Raw genomic sequence first — 17,864 nt, forward strand, 5'->3', positions numbered from 1 at the left:
CCACTTGCTCCAAGATGTCCACCCTTGTTCCTGTAACCAAGAAAGCAAAGGTAACTGAACTAAATGATTATTGTCCCCTAGCTCTCACTTCTGTCATCATGAAGTGCTTTGAGAGGCTAGGGTCATATCACCTCTACCTTAACTGACACCCTAGACCCACTTCAATTCGCTTACCTCCCAAATAGACCCACAGACAATGCAATCGCCATCACACTGCACACTGCCCTATCACATCTGGACAAGAGGAATACCTATGTAAGAATGCTGTTCAATGACTATAGCTCAGCATTCAACACCATAGAACCCTACAAGCTCGTCTTTAGGCTCGTGGCCTAGGGTCTGAACCCCACACTGTGCAACTGGGTGCTGGATTTCGTGATAGGCCACCCCCAGGTGGTGAAGGTAGGAATCAACACCACAAGGGTGTGTGTTCAGCCCCTTCTGTACTCCCTGTTCACCAAAAACTGCATGGCCTCCAACTCAATCATCAAGTTTGCAGATAACACAACAGTAGTAATGATAAGACAGCCTACAGGGAGGAGGTGAGGGCCGTGGAAGAGTGGTGCCGGGAAAATAACCTCTCACTCCACGTCAAAAAAACAAAGGAGATGATCGTGGACTTCAGGAAACAGCAGAGGGAGTACGCTTCAATCCACATCGACGGGACCGCAGTGGAGAAGGTGGAAAGTTTCAAGTTCCTCGGCGTACACATCACTGACGATCTGAAATGTTCCACCAGCATGGTGAAGAAGGAGCAGCAGGCTGAAGAAATTTGGTTTGGCCCCAAAAACCCTCACAAACTTTTACAGATGCACAATTGAGAGCATACTGTCGGGCTGTATCAATGCCAGGTACGGCATCTGCGCTGCCCGCAAACGCAGAAGGTGGTGCAGTTTGCCCAATGCTTCACCAGGGGCAAACTACCTGCCCTCCAGGACACCTACAGCACCTGGTGTCACAAGAAGGCCAAAAATATAATTGAGGACATCAACTACCTGAGCCACGGTCTGTTCAACCCGTTATCATCCAGAAGGTGAGGTCAGTGCAGGTGCATCAAAGCTGGGACCGAGAGACTGAAAAACATCTTCTCTCTCAAGGCCATCAGACTGTTAAATAGCCATCACTAGCCGGCTTCCACCCGGTTATGCAACCCTGCACCCAAGACGCTGATGCCCTATATACATAGACTTGGAATCATTGACCACTTTAATAATGGAACACTAATCACTTAATAATGTTTAAATAATGTTTGCATGCAGCACTAAAACAAACTCTTGGCATTGCCTGTGTATTCCTTAATGGCAGTCCTGCGCGCTCAAGTATGTTGCCAAGTTTCACTTCTTCCAGAAATACCATGAAATTGTCATGCAGGTGAAAGAGGACCCAAAAGCGACTTGGCGAAAACAGAGTCTTTAATCCAGTAAAGTAAATACAATCAAAAAAACACAACTTTCACTCGAAATGACGAGGACAACTGGAGACTCGATCTTGAACAGCAGGTGAACAGCAGGTTGCCTCGGGAAGGCACTTGAACCAGACAGACTCAGACACCTGCTCACCACGCAGCATCTGAGGAAAACACGACACGACAGGGCGATACACAAACACAGCACGGTGAATTCTAGACAAGGAACCGACAGGGCAGAAACGGGAAACAAGGAGAGAAATAGGGACTCTAATCAGGGAAAAGGATCGGGAACAGGTGTGAGAAGGCTAAATGATGATTAGGGGAATAGGAACAGCTGGGAGCAGGAACGGAACGATAGAGAGAAGAGAGAGCGAGAGAGTGAGAGAGGGAGGGGGAGAGAGAGGGATAGAAAGAGGGAAAGAACCTAATAAGACCAGCAGAGGGAAACGAATAGAATGGGAAGCACAGGGACAAGACGTGATAATAAATGACAAAACATGACAGTACCCCCCCACTCACCGAGCGCCTCCTGGCGCACTCGAGGAGGAATCCTGGCGGCAACGGAGGAAATCATCAATGAGTGAACGGTCCAGCACGTCCCGAGACGGAACCCAACTCCTCTCCTCAGGACCGTAACCCTCCCAATCCACTAAGTATTGGTGACCCCGTCCCCGAGAACGCATGTCCATGATCTTATGTACCTTGTAAATAGGTGCGCTCTCGACAAGGACGGGAGGGGGAGGGAAGACGAACGGGAGTGCGAAGAAAGGGCTTGACACAGGAGACATGGAAGACAGGATGGACGCGACGAAGATGTCGCGGAAGAAGCAGTCGCACAGCGACAGGATTGACGACCTGGGAGACACGGAACGGACCAATGAACCGCGGAGTCAACTTACGAGAAGCTGTCGTAAGAGGAAGGTTGCGAGTGGAAAGCCACACTCTCTGGCCGCAACAATACCTTGGACTCTTAATCCTGCGTTTATTGGCGGCTCTCACAGTCTGTGCCCTGTAACGGCAAAGTGCAGACCTCACCCTCCTCCAGGTGCGCTCACAACGTTGGACAAACGCTTGAGCGGAGGGAACGCTGGACTCGGCAAGCTGGGATGAGAACAGAGGAGGCTGGTAACCCAGACTACTCTGAAACGGAGATAACCCGGTAGCAGACGAAGGAAGCGAATTGTGAGCGTATTCTGCCCAGGGGAGCTGTTCTGCCCAAGACGCAGGGTTTCTGAAAGAAAGGCTGCGTAGTATGCGACCAATCGTCTGATTGGCCCTCTCTGCTTGACCGTTAGACTGGGGATGAAACCCGGAAGAGAGACTGACGGACGCACCAATCAAACGACAGAACTCCCTCCAAAACTGTGACGTGAATTGCGGGCCTCTGTCTGAAACGGCGTCTAACGGGAGGCCATGAATTCTGAATACATTCTCGATAATGATTTGTGCCGTCTCCTTAGCGGAAGGAAGTTTAGCGAGGGGAATGAAATGTGCCGCCTTAGAGAACCTATCGACAACCGTAAGAATCACAGTCTTCCCCGCAGACAAAGGCAGACCGGTAATGAAGTCTAGGGCGATGTGAGACCATGGTCGAGAAGGAATGGGGAGCGGTCTGAGACGACCGGCAGGAGGAGAGTTACCCGATTTAGTCTGCGCGCAGCCCGAACAAGCAGCCACGAAACGGCGCATGTCACGCTCCTGAGTCGGCCACCAAAAGCGCTGGCGAATAGACGCAAGAGTGCCTCGAACACCGGGATGACCAGCTAACTTGGCAGAGTGAGCCCACTGAAGAACAGCCAGACGAGTGGAAACAGGAACGAAAAGGAGGTTACTAGGACAAGCGCGCGGCGACGCAGTGTGCGTGAGTGCTTGCTTAACCTGTCTTTCAATTCCCCAGACTGTTAACCCGACAACACGCCCATAAGGAAGAATCCCCTCGGGATCAGTAGAAGCCACAGAAGAACTAAACAGACGGGATAAGGCATCAGGCTTGGTGTTCTTGCTACCCGGACGGTAAGAAATCACAAACTCGAAACGAGCGAAAAACAACGCCCAACGAGCTTGACGGGCATTAAGTCGTTTGGCAGAACGGATGTACTCAAGGTTCTTATGGTCTGTCCAAACGACAAAAGGAACGGTCGCCCTCCAACCACTGTCGCCATTCGCCTAGGGCTAAGCGGATGGCGAGCAGTTCACGGTTACCCACATCATAGTTGCGCTCAGATGGCGACAGGCGATGAGAAAAATAAGCGCAAGGATGAACCTTATCGTCAGACTGGAAGCGCTGGGATAGAATGGCTCCCACGCCTACCTCTGAAGCGTCAACCTCGACAATGAATTGTCTAGTGACGTCAGGAGTAACGAGGATAGGAGCGGACGTAAAACGTTCTTTTAGAAGATCAAAAGCTCCCTGGGCGGAACCGGACCACTTAAAACACGTCTTGACAGAAGTAAGAGCTGTGAGAGGGGCAGCAACTTGACCGAAATTACGAATGAAACGCCGATAGAAATTAGCGAAACCTAAAAAGCGCTGCAACTCGACACGTGACCTTGGAACGGGCCAATCACTGACAGCTTGACCTTAGCGGAATCCATCTGAATGCCTTCAGCGGAAATAACGGAACCGAGAAAAGTAACGGAGGAGACATGAAAAGAGCACTTCTCAGCCTTTACGTAGAGACAATTCTCTAAAAGGCGCTGTAGAACACGTCGAACGTGCTGAACATGAATCTCGAGTGACGGAGAAAAAATCAGGATATCGTCAAGATAGACAAAAACAAAGATGTTCAGCATGTCTCTCAGAACATCATTAACTAATGCCTGAAAAACAGCTGGCGCATTGGCGAGACCGAACGGCAGAACCCGGTACTCAAAATGCCCTAACGGAGTGTTAAACGCCGTTTTCCACTCGTCCCCCTCTCTGATGCGCACGAGATGGTAAGCGTTACGAAGGTCCAACTTAGTAAAGCACCTGGCTCCCTGCAGAATCTCGAAGGCTGATGACATAAGGGGAAGCGGATAATGATTCTTAACCGTTATGTCATTCAGCCTCGATAATCCACGCAGGGGCGCAGAGTACCGTCCTTCTTCTTAACAAAAAGAACCCCGCCCGGCCGGAGAGGAAGAAGGCACTATGGTACCGGCGTCAAGAGACACAGACAAATAATCCTCGAGAGCCTTACGTTCGGGAGCCGACAGAGAGTATAGTCTACCCCGAGGGAGGAGTGGTCCCCGGAAGGAGATCAATACTACAATCATACGACCGGTGAGGAGGAAGGGAGTTGGCTCGGGACCGACTGAAGACCGTGCGCAGATCATGATATTCCTCCGGCACTCCTGTCAAATCGCCAGGTTCCTCCTGAGAAGTAGGGACAGAAGAAACGGGAGGGATGGCAGACATTAAACACTTCACATGACAAGAAACGTTCCAGGATAGGATAGAATTACTAGACCAATTAATAGAAGGATTATGACATACTAGCCAGGGATGACCCAAAACAACAGGTGTAAACGGTGAACGGAAAATCAAAAAAGAAATAGTCTCACTGTGGTTACCAGATACTGTGAGGGTTAAAGGTAGTGTCTCAAATCTGATACTGGGAAGATGACTACCATCTAAGGCGAACATGGGCGTAGGCTTCTCTAACTCTCTGAAAGGAATGTCATGTTTCCGAACCCATGCTTCGTCCATGAAACAACCCTCAGCCCCAGAGTCTATCAAGGCACTACATGTAGCACCCGAACCGGTCCAGCGTAGATGGACCGACAAAGTAGTACAGGATTTTGATGGAGAGACTTGAGTAGTTGCGCTCACCTGTAGCCCTCCGCTTACAGATGAGCTCTGGCTTTTACTGACATGAATTAACAAAATGTCCAGCAACTCCGCAATAGAGGCACAGGCGGTTGGTGATCCTCCGTTCCCTCTCCTTAGTCGAGATGCGAATCCCTCCCAGCTGCATGGGCTCAGTCTCTGAGCCAGAGGAGGGAGATGGTTGCGATGCGGAGCAGGAAACACCGTTGATGCGAGCTCTCTTCCACGAGCCCGGTGACGAAGATCTACCCGTCGTTCTATGCGGATGGCGAGAGCAATCAAAGAGTCCACATCTGAAGGAACCTCCCGGGAGAGAATCTCATCCTTAACCACTGCGTGGAGTCCCTCCAGAAAACGAGCGAGCAGCGCCGGCTCGTTCCACTCACTAGAGGCAGCAAGAGTGCGAAACTCAATAGAATAATCCGTTATGGACCGTTCACCTTGGCATAAGGAAGCCAGGGCCCTAGAAGCCTCCCTACCAAAAACTGAACGGTCAAAAACCCGAATCATCTCCTCTTTAAAGTTCTGGAACTTGTTAGAGCAATCAGCCCTTGCCTCCCAGATAGCTGTGCCCCATTCTCGAGCCCGGCCAGTAAGGAGTGAAATGACGTAAGCAACCCGAGCTCTCTCTCTAGAGTATGTGTTGGGTTGGAGAGAGAACACAATCTCACACTGCGTGAGAAAGGAGCGGCACTCAGTGGGCTGCCCGGAGTAGCAAGGTGGGTTATTAACCCTAGGTTCTGGAGGCTCGGCAGGCCAGGAAGTAACAGGTGGCACGAGACGTAGACTCTGGAACTGTCCAGAGAGGTCGGAAACCTGAGCGGCCAGGTTCTCCACGGCATGGCGAGCAGCAGACAATTCCTGCTCGTGTCTGCCGAGCATGGCTCCTTGGATCTCGACGGCAGTGTAACGAGCGTCTGAAGTCGCTGGGTCCATTCCTTGGTCGGTTCCTTCTGTCATGCAGGTGAAAGAGGACCCAAAAGCGACTTGGCGAAAACAGAGTCTTTAATCCAGTAAAGTAAATACAATCAAAAAAACACAACTTTCACTCGAAATGACGAGGACAACTGGAGACTCGATCTTGAACAGCAGGTGAACAGCAGGTTGCCTCGGGAAGGCACTTGAACCAGACAGACTCAGACACCTGCTCACCACGCAGCATCTGAGGAAAACACGACACGACAGGGCGATACACAAACACAGCACGGTGAATTCTAGACAAGGAACCGACAGGGCAGAAACGGGAAACAAGGAGAGAAATAGGGACTCTAATCAGGGAAAAGGATCGGGAACAGGTGTGGGAAGGCTAAATGATGATTAGGGGAATAGGAACAGCTGGGAGCAGGAACGGAACGATAGAGAGAAGAGAGAGCGAGAGAGTGAGAGAGGGAGGGGGAGAGAGAGGGATAGAAAGAGGGAAAGAACCTAATAAGACCAGCAGAGGGAAACGAATAGAATGGGAAGCACAGGGACAAGACGTGATAATAAATGACAAAACATGACAGAAATGTTCAAAAGCCGGGAAGACCACAGATATTTTCATAGATTAGGGGTCTGTCGCAGACCGCGATGAAGATCTAACAGGACATAGCAGTGACACACATTCAATCCAAAAGGAGAGATGCTGAAAAGCATGGTAGCATACAGTACCTGTATCACCAGAAGAAGCGGGATCTTTGGTGTCAGTGCATGAGAATGCATTTTCCAAACTTCTAATTCCCAACGAGATGTTCTATGCATTCTGCAAGCAGTGCAGTGAGTGTGGTTTAAACTATCGCTACCAAGTGTACAAAGATCGGCTACACAACTTCAATGAACCCTAGCAAACCGAAATTGGTTCAGAAAAAAAATCACCAGAACAATTCTTCTGCTGGCAGCAAATGTTCTCATAACACAAAAAATGTCCAGTCGTGCTAATGATTATATAATGTTTGTATAAAACATTCATCTGATGTTGGAAGAACGTTGCTAGAATACATTTAATATGTTCTTTAAATGTTCCCAGAATGTTTCATTAGGTTGTGGGAACATTATGCATCACAAAATATGTTCCCAAAACACAAAAAACTGTCCAGTTGTGCGGATGATTCTACAATGTTTATTTTAGGGTGCAAAAAACTTTCACCTGATGTTACAATAACATTCCCAAAGCACACTGTCTGTTCCCTAAAGGTAGCCAGAATGTTTCATGAGGTTATGGGAACAGTCTGGTGGAAACATTGTGGGGACATCATAAAATATATGTTGCCAAAACACAAAAACTGTTCTGCTGATGATTAATACAATGTTTCCTTTAGGGTGCAAAATACATTTTCTGATGTTACAAGAACATTCTCAGAGCACATTTTTAGGTTCTTTAAATGTTCCTAAAACATTTTGTTAGGGAACATTGTGAGAATATGACAAGAGATTTGTTCCCAAAACACTAAAACTGTCCAGTGGTGCTGATAAAACATTCCTTTGATGTTGCAAAGATGTTGACAGAACAGCCTTTCTGAGTTATTTAATGATTCCTAGAACATTTAAATAGGTTGTGGGAACATAGTGGGTCAATTACAAGGGATAGGTTCCCAAAACACGAAATACACTCAGTTGTGATGACATTCATACAGTGTTTAAGTTAGGTTGCACAGGACATTCCCTTGATGTAATAATGTTGACAGAACACCTGGTCTAAGTTTTTTAAAGGTTGCCAGAACATTTAAATACGTTATGGGAGTTGTCTGGGATGTTGCAAGAATATTATTGTGAATGCACAGAGCATTCCCACAATGTTGCACAATGTTCAACAGTTTCCAAATAAGTCCGTTTTTATGACGTTCATTGCATATTCATTTTAGATTTAACATAATATTAAATTTATGTTTACGCGATATACATACATTTTACCTTGCCTTGCAGGTCCTAGAACATTTAGACAATGTAATATTTTATTTTGACCTAATAGTAACACAACATTCTTAGCATGCAAAATATGTGGCTCCTTAAGGCAGATTGGAATACATACCTATTATGTTTCTCTCCAGATTGAATGGAAATTCCCATTTGAGGACTGTATTGTAGGCCCACTACAAGGTGATATAGGCACACCACATTTTTAATTAAATTAATGACATATGAACAGTATTTAATCATACAAACACATCCATACTGTTTTTACACTTCAGATATTGGCAATCTGTACATGTGGGGTTGGAACCTGCAATGTTTGGATTCCCAAGCCAGGTCCTTTATCCTATGCACCACCAAGAAATGTGTACAGTGTTTCCTCCAACACATTGGTGCTTCTAGGTTAAGAAAGAATTGTGTCAGCAGTGTGGCTTGGTTGGGTCGTGTTTCGAAAGGATGCATGGCTCTTGACCTTCGCCTCTCCTGAGTCTGAACGGTAGTTGCACTGATAGGACAAGACTATAACTACCAATTGGACATCATGAAAAAGGGGTAACATTTTTTAAATAAAACATTGTGGAAAAATGTACTGTTTAGCTTTAAAAATATATATAATTCCTTCTTTGCGATACTTGATATGGTCCCTTCCTCCTGTCTTCTTTTCTTTTCTTTGTACTCATAGGCATCGATTCCTTGTTATTATGGGCCAATAAGTACAGTACACAGCATATAAAGAGGATGGGTGAAATGACGTGAATCAGCCAGTTACCAGTATTTTCCGGGGTTAGTCTAGAAGGCAGAGGATTATAGACCTGGCTTGGGAACTAAACTGTTGCAGGTTCAAACCTGACATGTGCAGACTGTCAACATATAAAGTGTAAAAAAAAATTGTATGACTAAATGCTGTTCAAATATCACCTTGTACCGGGCCTACAATAAGGTCCTCAAAAGCAAATTCCCATTAAATCTAGAGAAACATAATGGGGATGTATTCCAATCTGCTTTATTAAGGAGCTACAAATTGGCTTGCTGAGAATTTTTTAATAATATTAGGTAAAACTTAAATCTAACATTTTCTAAATGTTCTTGGAATGTTCTGAGGACCTTTAAGAGAAGGTCAAATGTGTATTGAAACCCTAATTAAATGTAAAGTCATCATAATCGCTGCCAAATACACACAAACCAGTTGATGGTGACTGTATTTGTTTTAGTGACAGGCTAGTTTCAGTCACAGGCTATATGCTGCGGGGCTGTAGATGGATACTATTGGAGGTGATTGCAGCTCCGTGCGCGCGTCCGCACGCTCCATCGTCACAACACACACCGGAAAACAGCTGATGTCATTGAGAGAACGACACACTGTCACCGATAACCGGGAATATACACACTTATCGCGTAAGTGATTTAAACATTTATCTGATTTGATGCTTCATTTACCTTGAAGCGATCGAATGAGAACGTGGAGGGTGTGAGTGTCGACGAAGGACTGCGTTGAATCTGTGTTTGCTTGTATTATCTCCAGGAAGTAAAACGGTGCATGCACAGGTTATGGCCAGTCCTTCCTTCCAAAACCGCATTTTTATTAGCTGCACATTATTATTCTTCACGTTTCGACAAGGGCTTTATTCGCTTCGAACAGAAACACATTACAACCGCTGAACATTACATATTGGATACAATATACCGTGATTTTTGCATATTTTTTGTTGTTGATGTAGCTTGGTTCCTATCAGTTTCCATAGTAACCTTGGTGAAGAAGCAGATGTCATTCGGTCAATGTCTGAGGATTTTCAGTCTCAATATGGGCATGCATTACCAAATGAAAAAATCGGCAACATAATCTCAGTAATATATTAAATACATGCTACATTTGATGTAACCAATGCCAGCCAGGTTGCACTTGCATTGAAGATGGATGCTGACACGGCTATTTTTGTGTATGTACATTTGATTGATATTATATTGTTTTATCAGTCATGGAAGGAAACCATACACTGGACATTCTTTATAGTAGTGCCATGGTGTTTGAAATGGATGTGCATGTTTGAAGCTGTTTTAACACTGTGAAAATACAATTATTGTAGTCGCTAGGCCTCTGTTCTGCAAGTGTTATCTTCAATTCCTCATGTGTACGCACGCTATTCCCCATTGCCTTCAGATGTTAATGGAATACCATATCAAATGTATACTTTGCTTGCATGTTTGTTTGAAGTGTTTTTTTTTGTTTTTTTTGTCTCAAAGTCTTAATAGGCTGATTTTGATTGCACAACTTTTTCTATGGAACCACTGCAGATCTTGTGGATGGAATTGCTTTTGTCATTTTCCAATGAACGAAATAGGTCCTTAATGCAAGTCAGTCACATCAAACACTTTCTTGGACAATGGATTTAATTGATTGCATTTGCATTTGAAATTGACTTTGGAAAGTAGTTGTCAACACTTTACCTTAGGTTGTCTTTAGTTATTCTACTTTCAGCCAAACAGTCATTTCACGAATGCAAAATACACACTTTACTGTGCACTATTTTAACACAGTTGCAGCCGACAGTATTTTTATTGTGACAACACGTCAGTGGCGTCTGTCTTCCGTTTACACACAGGTGTTCGGAGACACGTAGAGTGACTACCTGTGCTAATTAGCTGTCTTTCGTTTGTTTTCTGTAAACAACCGCCATTACATGGAAATATGGCCGTGTGGAAACCGTAACCCTATAAACGTGTGTATCAATTTAGCCTTTCGAATTGTTTTTATTATTTGGGAAGATAAGGTCCTTATGCATTTACATTACATTTACATTTAAGTCATTTAGCAGACGCTCTTATCCAGAGCGACTTACAAATTGGTGCATTCACCTTATGACATCCAGTGGAACAGTCACTTTACAATAGTGCATCTAAATCTTAAAGGGGGGGGGGAATACTTATCCTATCCTAGGTATTCCTTAAAGAGGTGGGGTTTCAGGTGTCTCCGGAAGGTGGTGATTGACTCCGCTGTCCTGGCGTCGTGAGGGAGTTTGTTCCACCATTGGGGGGCCAGGGCAGCGAACAGTTTTGACTGGGCTGAGCGGGAGCTGTACTTCCTCAGTGGTAGGGAGGCGAGCAGGCCAGAGGTGGATGAACGCAGTGCCCTTGTTTGGGTGTAGGGCCTGATCAGAGCCTGGAGGTACTGAGGTGCCGTTCCCCTCACAGCTCCGTAGGCAAGCACCATGGTCTTGTAGCGGATGCGAGCTTCAACTGGAAGCCAGTGGAGAGAACGGAGGAGCGGGGTGACGTGAGAGAACTTGGGAAGGTTGAACACCAGACGGGCTGCGGCGTTCTGGATGAGTTGAAGGGGTTTAATGGCACAGGCAGGGAGCCCAGCCAACAGCGAGTTGCAGTAATCCAGACGGGAGATGACAAGTGCCTGGATTAGGACCTATGCTTCCAATATCGTACCGCAAGTGATGCATGTTAATGTTCTGATCAAATCAAAATGTATTGGTCACATACACGTGTTCAGCAGATGTTATTGTGGGTGTAGCGAAATGCTTGTGTTTCTAGCTCGGACAGTGCAGTAATATCTAACAAGTAATATCAAACATTTTCACAACATATACCCAATACACACAAATCTAAGTAAAGGAATGGAATTAAGAATATATAAATATATGGATGAGCAATGTCAGAGCGGCATAGACTACCATGATGTTCTAGTGATGGCTATTTAACAGTCTGAAGGCCTTGAGATAGAAGCTGTTTTTCAATCTCTCCCAGCTTGGATGTACATGTACTGACCTCGCCTTCTGGATGATAGCGGGGTGAACAGGCAGTGGCTCGGGTGGTTGTTGTCACAGGATGGCAAAAAAGATCATCAACGACATCTGGTTCTGTAGGTGTCCTGGAGGGCTGGTAGTTTAATTAACAAATTGTTGAATTTATATAAGAACATTCCAACCTCGTTTAGCATGATCTATTCCATTATGGCATGATTCCATTATTTGTATTATTTGTATGACTTTCATTGAGATACTTTTATTTTGAAGGCAAAAAGCAAATTCCACTATTGTGCCTAATCCTTATTGTGGCTATTTTCACATAGGTGGGTCCGACCATTAATCAAATAAGTTATAAATTAGGGTTATTTTAGATGACACCTATATAGTTAGTTAGCTAACTATAGCTACTGAAACAGATTAATCAAATAAGATTAATCAAATAAGAACGGTCTTATAAAGAACTGTCTTATAAATTAGGGGTATTTTAGATGATGACACTTAGCTAGATAGTCGGTTAGCTAACTATAGCTACTGAAACAGATGTCGTTTTGCTATGTTTTTGGAGAAGAACATTGTTTGCATCCATCACCTAGCTATCTTTTTTTGTGACCAGCAATGTCCAAAGTTTAGGGGAGTGTGTCTGCGCTCGTGACCAGCAATGTCCAGAGTTTAGGGGAGTGTGTCTGCGCTCGTGACCAGCAATGTCCAGAGTTTAGGGGAGTGTGTCTGCGTGACCAGCAATGTCCAGAGTTTAGGGAGTGTGTCTGCGCTCGTGACCAGCAATGTCCAGAGTTTAGTGGAGTGTGTCTGCACTCGTGACCAGCAATGTCCAGAGTTTAGGGAGTGTGTCTGCGCTCGTGACCAGCAATGTCCAGAGTTTAGGGGAGTGTGTCTGCGCTCGTGACCAGCAATGTCCAGAGTTTAGTGGAGTGTGTCTGTGCTCGTGACCAGCAATGTCCAGAGTTTAGGGGAGTGTGTCTGCGCTCGTGACCAGCAATGTCCAGAGTTTAGGGGAGTGTGTCTGCGCTCGTGACCAGCAATGTCCAGAGTTTAGTGGAGTGTGTCTGCACTCGTGACCAGCAATGTCCAGAGTTTAGGGGAGTGTGTCTGCGCTCGTGACCAGCAATGTCCAGAGTTTAGGGGAGTGTGTCTGCGCTCGTGACCAGCAATGTCCAGAGTTTAGTGGAGTGTGTGTGCTCGTGACCAGCAATGTCCAGAGTTTAGGGGAGTGTGTCTGCTCGTGACCAGCAATGTCCAGAGTTTAGGGGAGTGTGTCTGCGCTCGTGACCAGCAATGTCCAGAGTTTAGGGGAGTGTGTCTGCGCTCGTGACCAGCAATGTCCAGAGTTTAGTGGAGTGTGTCTGCGCTCGTGACCAGCAATGTCCAGAGTTTAGGGGAGTGTGTCTGCGCTCGTGACCAGCAATGTCCAGAGTTTAGTGGAGTGTGTCTGCACTCGTGACCAGCAATGTCCAGAGTTTAGGGGACCGTGACCAGCAATGTCCAGAAGTTTAGGGAGTGTGTCTGCGCTCGTGACCAGCAATGTCCAAAGTTTAGGGGAGTGTGTCTGCGCTCGTGACCAGCAATGTCCAGAGTTTAGGGGAGTGTGTCTGCGCTCGTGACCAGCAATGTCCAGAGTTTAGGGGAGTGTGTCTGCGCTCGTGACCAGCAATGTCCAGAGTTTAGGGGAGTGTGTCTGCGCTCGTGACCAGCAATGTCCAGAGTTTAGTGGAGTGTGTCTGCGCTCGTGACCAGCAATGTCCAGAGTTTAGGGGAGTGTGTCTGCGCTCGTGACCAGCAATGTCCAGAGTTTAGGGGAGTGTGTCTGCGCTCGTGACCAGCAATGTCCAGAGTTTAGTGGAGTGTGTCTGCGCTCGTGACCAGCAATGTCCAGAGTTTAGGGAGTGTGTCTGCGCTCGTGACCAGCAATGTCCAGAGTTTAGGGGAGTGTGTCTGCGCTCGTGACCAGCAATGTCCAGAGTTTAGTGGAGTGTGTCTGCACTCGTGACCAGCAATGTCCAGAGTTTAGTGGAGTGTGTCTGCGCTCGTGACCAGCAATGTCCAGAGTTTAGGGGAGTGTGTCTGCGCTCGTGCGGCACAGCGCCAGACAAAACTATTACCTGCATCAACGCATACGTATCGGTATCGGTATCGGTGCATCGACATGAAATACGAGTGATAGTGGTATCAATGTGTAATAACTACATCAAAAATTAATCAATGTGTTAATTATGTGACGTGCAGTCATATTCGGGTCCTCATTGGTCAACAAGCGTATTTGACACGTCAATTGTGTTATTTGACGTGTATCTTTTTTTGACAAGTAAAGTCCTAACTGGCGTTCCATATCTATGCAAGGTGTTGGCATACGCAGCGGATTGAGGATAACATAGTAGCGAATTTGAAGGGCAGACTGCAAGGACTGATGCACACAACGCCATGTCTTTGCAGTCAGTGACAGTGACAAGAGAGTTAACTCCATTCGGTGTCCTGACAACGCCCCATGGCTGTTAAAATGGAATAGTATTGCTTTGAGGATATATGGTGTGTGTGACCTCAGCTCCAAGGACCACATTCATTTACCACCATATTTTGTAATGTAGACAAGACTAATCCCCCAAACTGAAGTGTTAGGTTCCACTTGAACCACATACTTAGAAATCACCCCGTTTTCCCAGCTACACCAATATTTAAATTTAAATCATATTTCAATTTAATGAATAAAGGTACATTGGGAAAACAATATCAAAATCGACATTTTACGGTGTAGAAAGATATGAAATTGAAGTTTCTGTAACGGTCGTCGGTGGAAGAAGGTGAGGACCAATGAGCAGTGTGGTAGGTGTTCATCTTTTTTAATGTAAACTGAATACTGATAACAAAACAACAAAGAAAACAACCGAAACAGTTCTGTCTGGTGCAGACACACAAAGACATAAAACAATCACCCACGAAACACAATAGAAAACAGGCTCCCTAAATATGGTTCTCAATCAGGGAAAACGATTGACAGCTGCCTCTGATTGAGAACCATACCAGGCAAAACACAGAAATAGCAAATCATAGAAAAACTAACATAGACAACCCACCCAACTCACGCCCTGACCATACTAAAACAAAGACATAACAATAGATCTAAGGTTAGAACGTGACAGTTTCCTTTTATTTGGGAATAATTGTATTTTCACAATGTGTTAAAACAGCTTCCAACATGCACATCCATTTCAAACACCATGGCACTATTATAAAGAATGTCCAGTGTATGGTTTCCTTCCATGACTGATAAAACAATATAATATCAATCAAATGTACATACACAAAAATAGCCGTGTCAGCATCCATCTTCAATGCCTGTGCAACCTGGCTGGCATTGGTTACATCAAATGTAGCAGGTATTTAATCTATTACAGAGATTAGTTTGCCGATTTTTCATTTGGTAATGCATGCCCATATTGAGACTGAAAATCCTCAGACATTGACCGAATGACATCTGCTTCTTCACCAAGGTTACTATGAAAACTGATAGGAACCAAGCTACATAAAAATAACACATACAAAATGACGGTGTATTATATCCAATATGTAATGTTCTGTTTCTGTTCAGAGCAAATACAGCGCTTGTCAAACATGAGGAATAATGTCCTCCTAATAAAAAGGGAGGTTTGGAATCAAGGCCATAACCTGTGCATGCACCATTTTACTTCCTGGAGAAATGTAAACGAGTGGATCAGAAAATTGAGAACTTGAGAAATTGTAACTAATCAGTGGAGACTCAGTTGGTTGAGCATGGCGCTTGCAATGCCAGGGTTGTGGGTTTGATTCCCATGGGGTCCAGTATGGGAAAAAAATATTTAATAAGTCGCTCTGGATAAGAGTTGAAGGGATCATCCTCAGTGGATTTTATTATAAATAGTGAAACATTAAAGTTATCCTTTTATGATAAAACTATACTAAATATATTCACATCACCAAATAATTGATTAAATCACACTGTTTTGCAATGAAGGTCTACAGTAGGCTCAGCAGCACTCTGTAAAGCAGCACCATAGTGTAGCCGGAGGACAGCTTGCTTCTGTCCTCCTCTGGGTACATTGACTTCAACACAAAACCTATGAGGCTCATGGTTCTCACCCCCTTCCATAGACTTACACAATAATTATGATAGGTTGGAGGGTGTCCTCTGGAATTTATCAGAGCTCTTGCAGCATGAACTGATATGTTGTCCACCCAATCAAATGATCAGAGAATGAATCTAGTACTGAAAGCTACAGTTAACTAGCACTGCAGTGTATAAAATGTGAGTATTTGACTCAAAGAAAAAGACAACAATTTAATAGTTTTGAACAACATTTCTTCCAAAATTAAGGAGAAGAGAGAGAGAGCTATATTTGGTTCTATTTAAAAGAAACTTTCACATAGCTAGCAAAAGAAGCTAGATAGTTTAGCCCAATCAAACACCTGTCTCAAAAAGAGAGGGATGCTATGTTAGCTAGCTGGCTATGGTTATCCAACACTGGAACTCGTCCAAGTCAAGGTAAGCTTTTGGGTTTATAAATGTATTGCCACCTGGGCCCGCTGGTGTAACTGCTAAACTGCTTTCTGACTGTTCACTGTGCTGCATGACTGTAGCGGGTTTACTAACGCTTAAGTTTTAGTATCTACTATATGTTGACTATAACGTGACAACGAAATAGGCTGAGAGTAGCGGTTAGTGGTTATGATATGAAGGTTTGAATTGGAAAGTTTTTTTTCCTGGTCACAAACTGCTGATGTGCACTGAAGTCACAGGTGAAGGTAAAACGTGAGAGGAGGAGAGCGCATAGATTGTTGCGAGAAGGAATTCTATATACAACGAGCAAAGTGATCATCTTGTTTTGTATGTGGCTGCTATGAAAGTGAACTGTGTGTGCGGGTGTTCAGGGGTTTATTGATTCTGGTGAAACTGTTGGACTAATGATTACATCCTAGATCAGCTATATGCAGACAAGCGTGTGCAAGGTGGTATTGAATGTTTCACTGTCTGTCACCTTGATCACTCAAAGTTCTCTCAGTACTTTGTAAACTTTCATTTATAGGCTTATAGCACCCTCATGATGGGCACAGGGAAAATTATATGTAGTAGTCTAAACTTATCAATGGTACATTGAGCTGGGTGAATGGAATATGAATGACAGTCATCCAATATGCTGTAATAGAAATAAGGCCATGCTTATCATTTTTTAAATAATTCTCCCTCATCTTAAACAGCACCGACCGCCACTGAAACTAATATTATATTATTCAATTTGAATGCCTTTATTAGATCGTTAGACTGATAAGCTTTACATGGACCAGTCACAAACCACAATTGCAGTAGAGCACAGTATAGTCATGGCCAAAAGTCTTGAGAATGACACAAATATTAATTTCCACAAAGATATTTTTATCAGTTGTTACTATGGAATACTGAAGTCTAATTACAAGCATTTCATAAGTGTTAAAGGCTTTTATTGACAATTCCATGAAGTTGATGCAATTTGCATATTTGCAGTGTTGACCCTTCTTTTCCAAGACCTCTGCAATCCACCCTGGCATGCTGTCAATTAACTTCTGGGCCACATCCTGACTGATGGCAGCCCATTCTTGCATAATCAATGTTAGGAGTTTGTCAGAATTCGTGGGTTTTTGTTTGTCCACCAGCCTTTTGACAATTGACCACACGTTCTCAATGGGATTAAGGTCTGGGGAGTTTCCTCACCATGGACCCAAAATATTATTTTGTTTCCCGAGCCACTTAGTTATCACTTTTGCCTTATGGCAAGGTGCTCCATCATGCTGGAAAAGGCATTGTTCGTCACCAAACTGTTCCTGGATGGTTGGGAGAAGTTGCTCTCGGAGGACGTCGTGGTACCATTCTTCATTCATGGCTGTGTTCTTAGGCAAGATTGTGTGAGTCCACTCCCTTGGCTGAGAAGCAACCCCACACATAAATGGTTTCAGGATGCTTTACTGTTGGCATGACACA

The 17,864-nt window shown here is 44.8% G+C and overlaps 1 protein-coding gene across 3 annotated transcripts in view; it reads left to right on the top strand.

Moving 5' to 3' along the window:
* Positions 1-9,381: 9,381 nt before the first annotated feature.
* nalcn (sodium leak channel, non-selective) overlaps positions 9,382-17,864 on the top strand; it is a 286,480-nt gene continuing 277,997 nt past the window's right edge. For all 3 annotated transcript variants that reach the window (XM_046358989.1, XM_046359008.1, XM_046358998.1), the window contains exon 1: positions 9,382-9,503. The gene's annotated coding sequence lies outside the window, so the exon portion shown is untranslated. The remainder of the gene's footprint in view (positions 9,504-17,864) is intronic.

This window comes from Oncorhynchus gorbuscha, linkage group LG01 (assembly GCF_021184085.1).
Source record: "Oncorhynchus gorbuscha isolate QuinsamMale2020 ecotype Even-year linkage group LG01, OgorEven_v1.0, whole genome shotgun sequence".
NCBI classification, from domain to species: domain Eukaryota; kingdom Metazoa; phylum Chordata; class Actinopteri; order Salmoniformes; family Salmonidae; genus Oncorhynchus; species Oncorhynchus gorbuscha.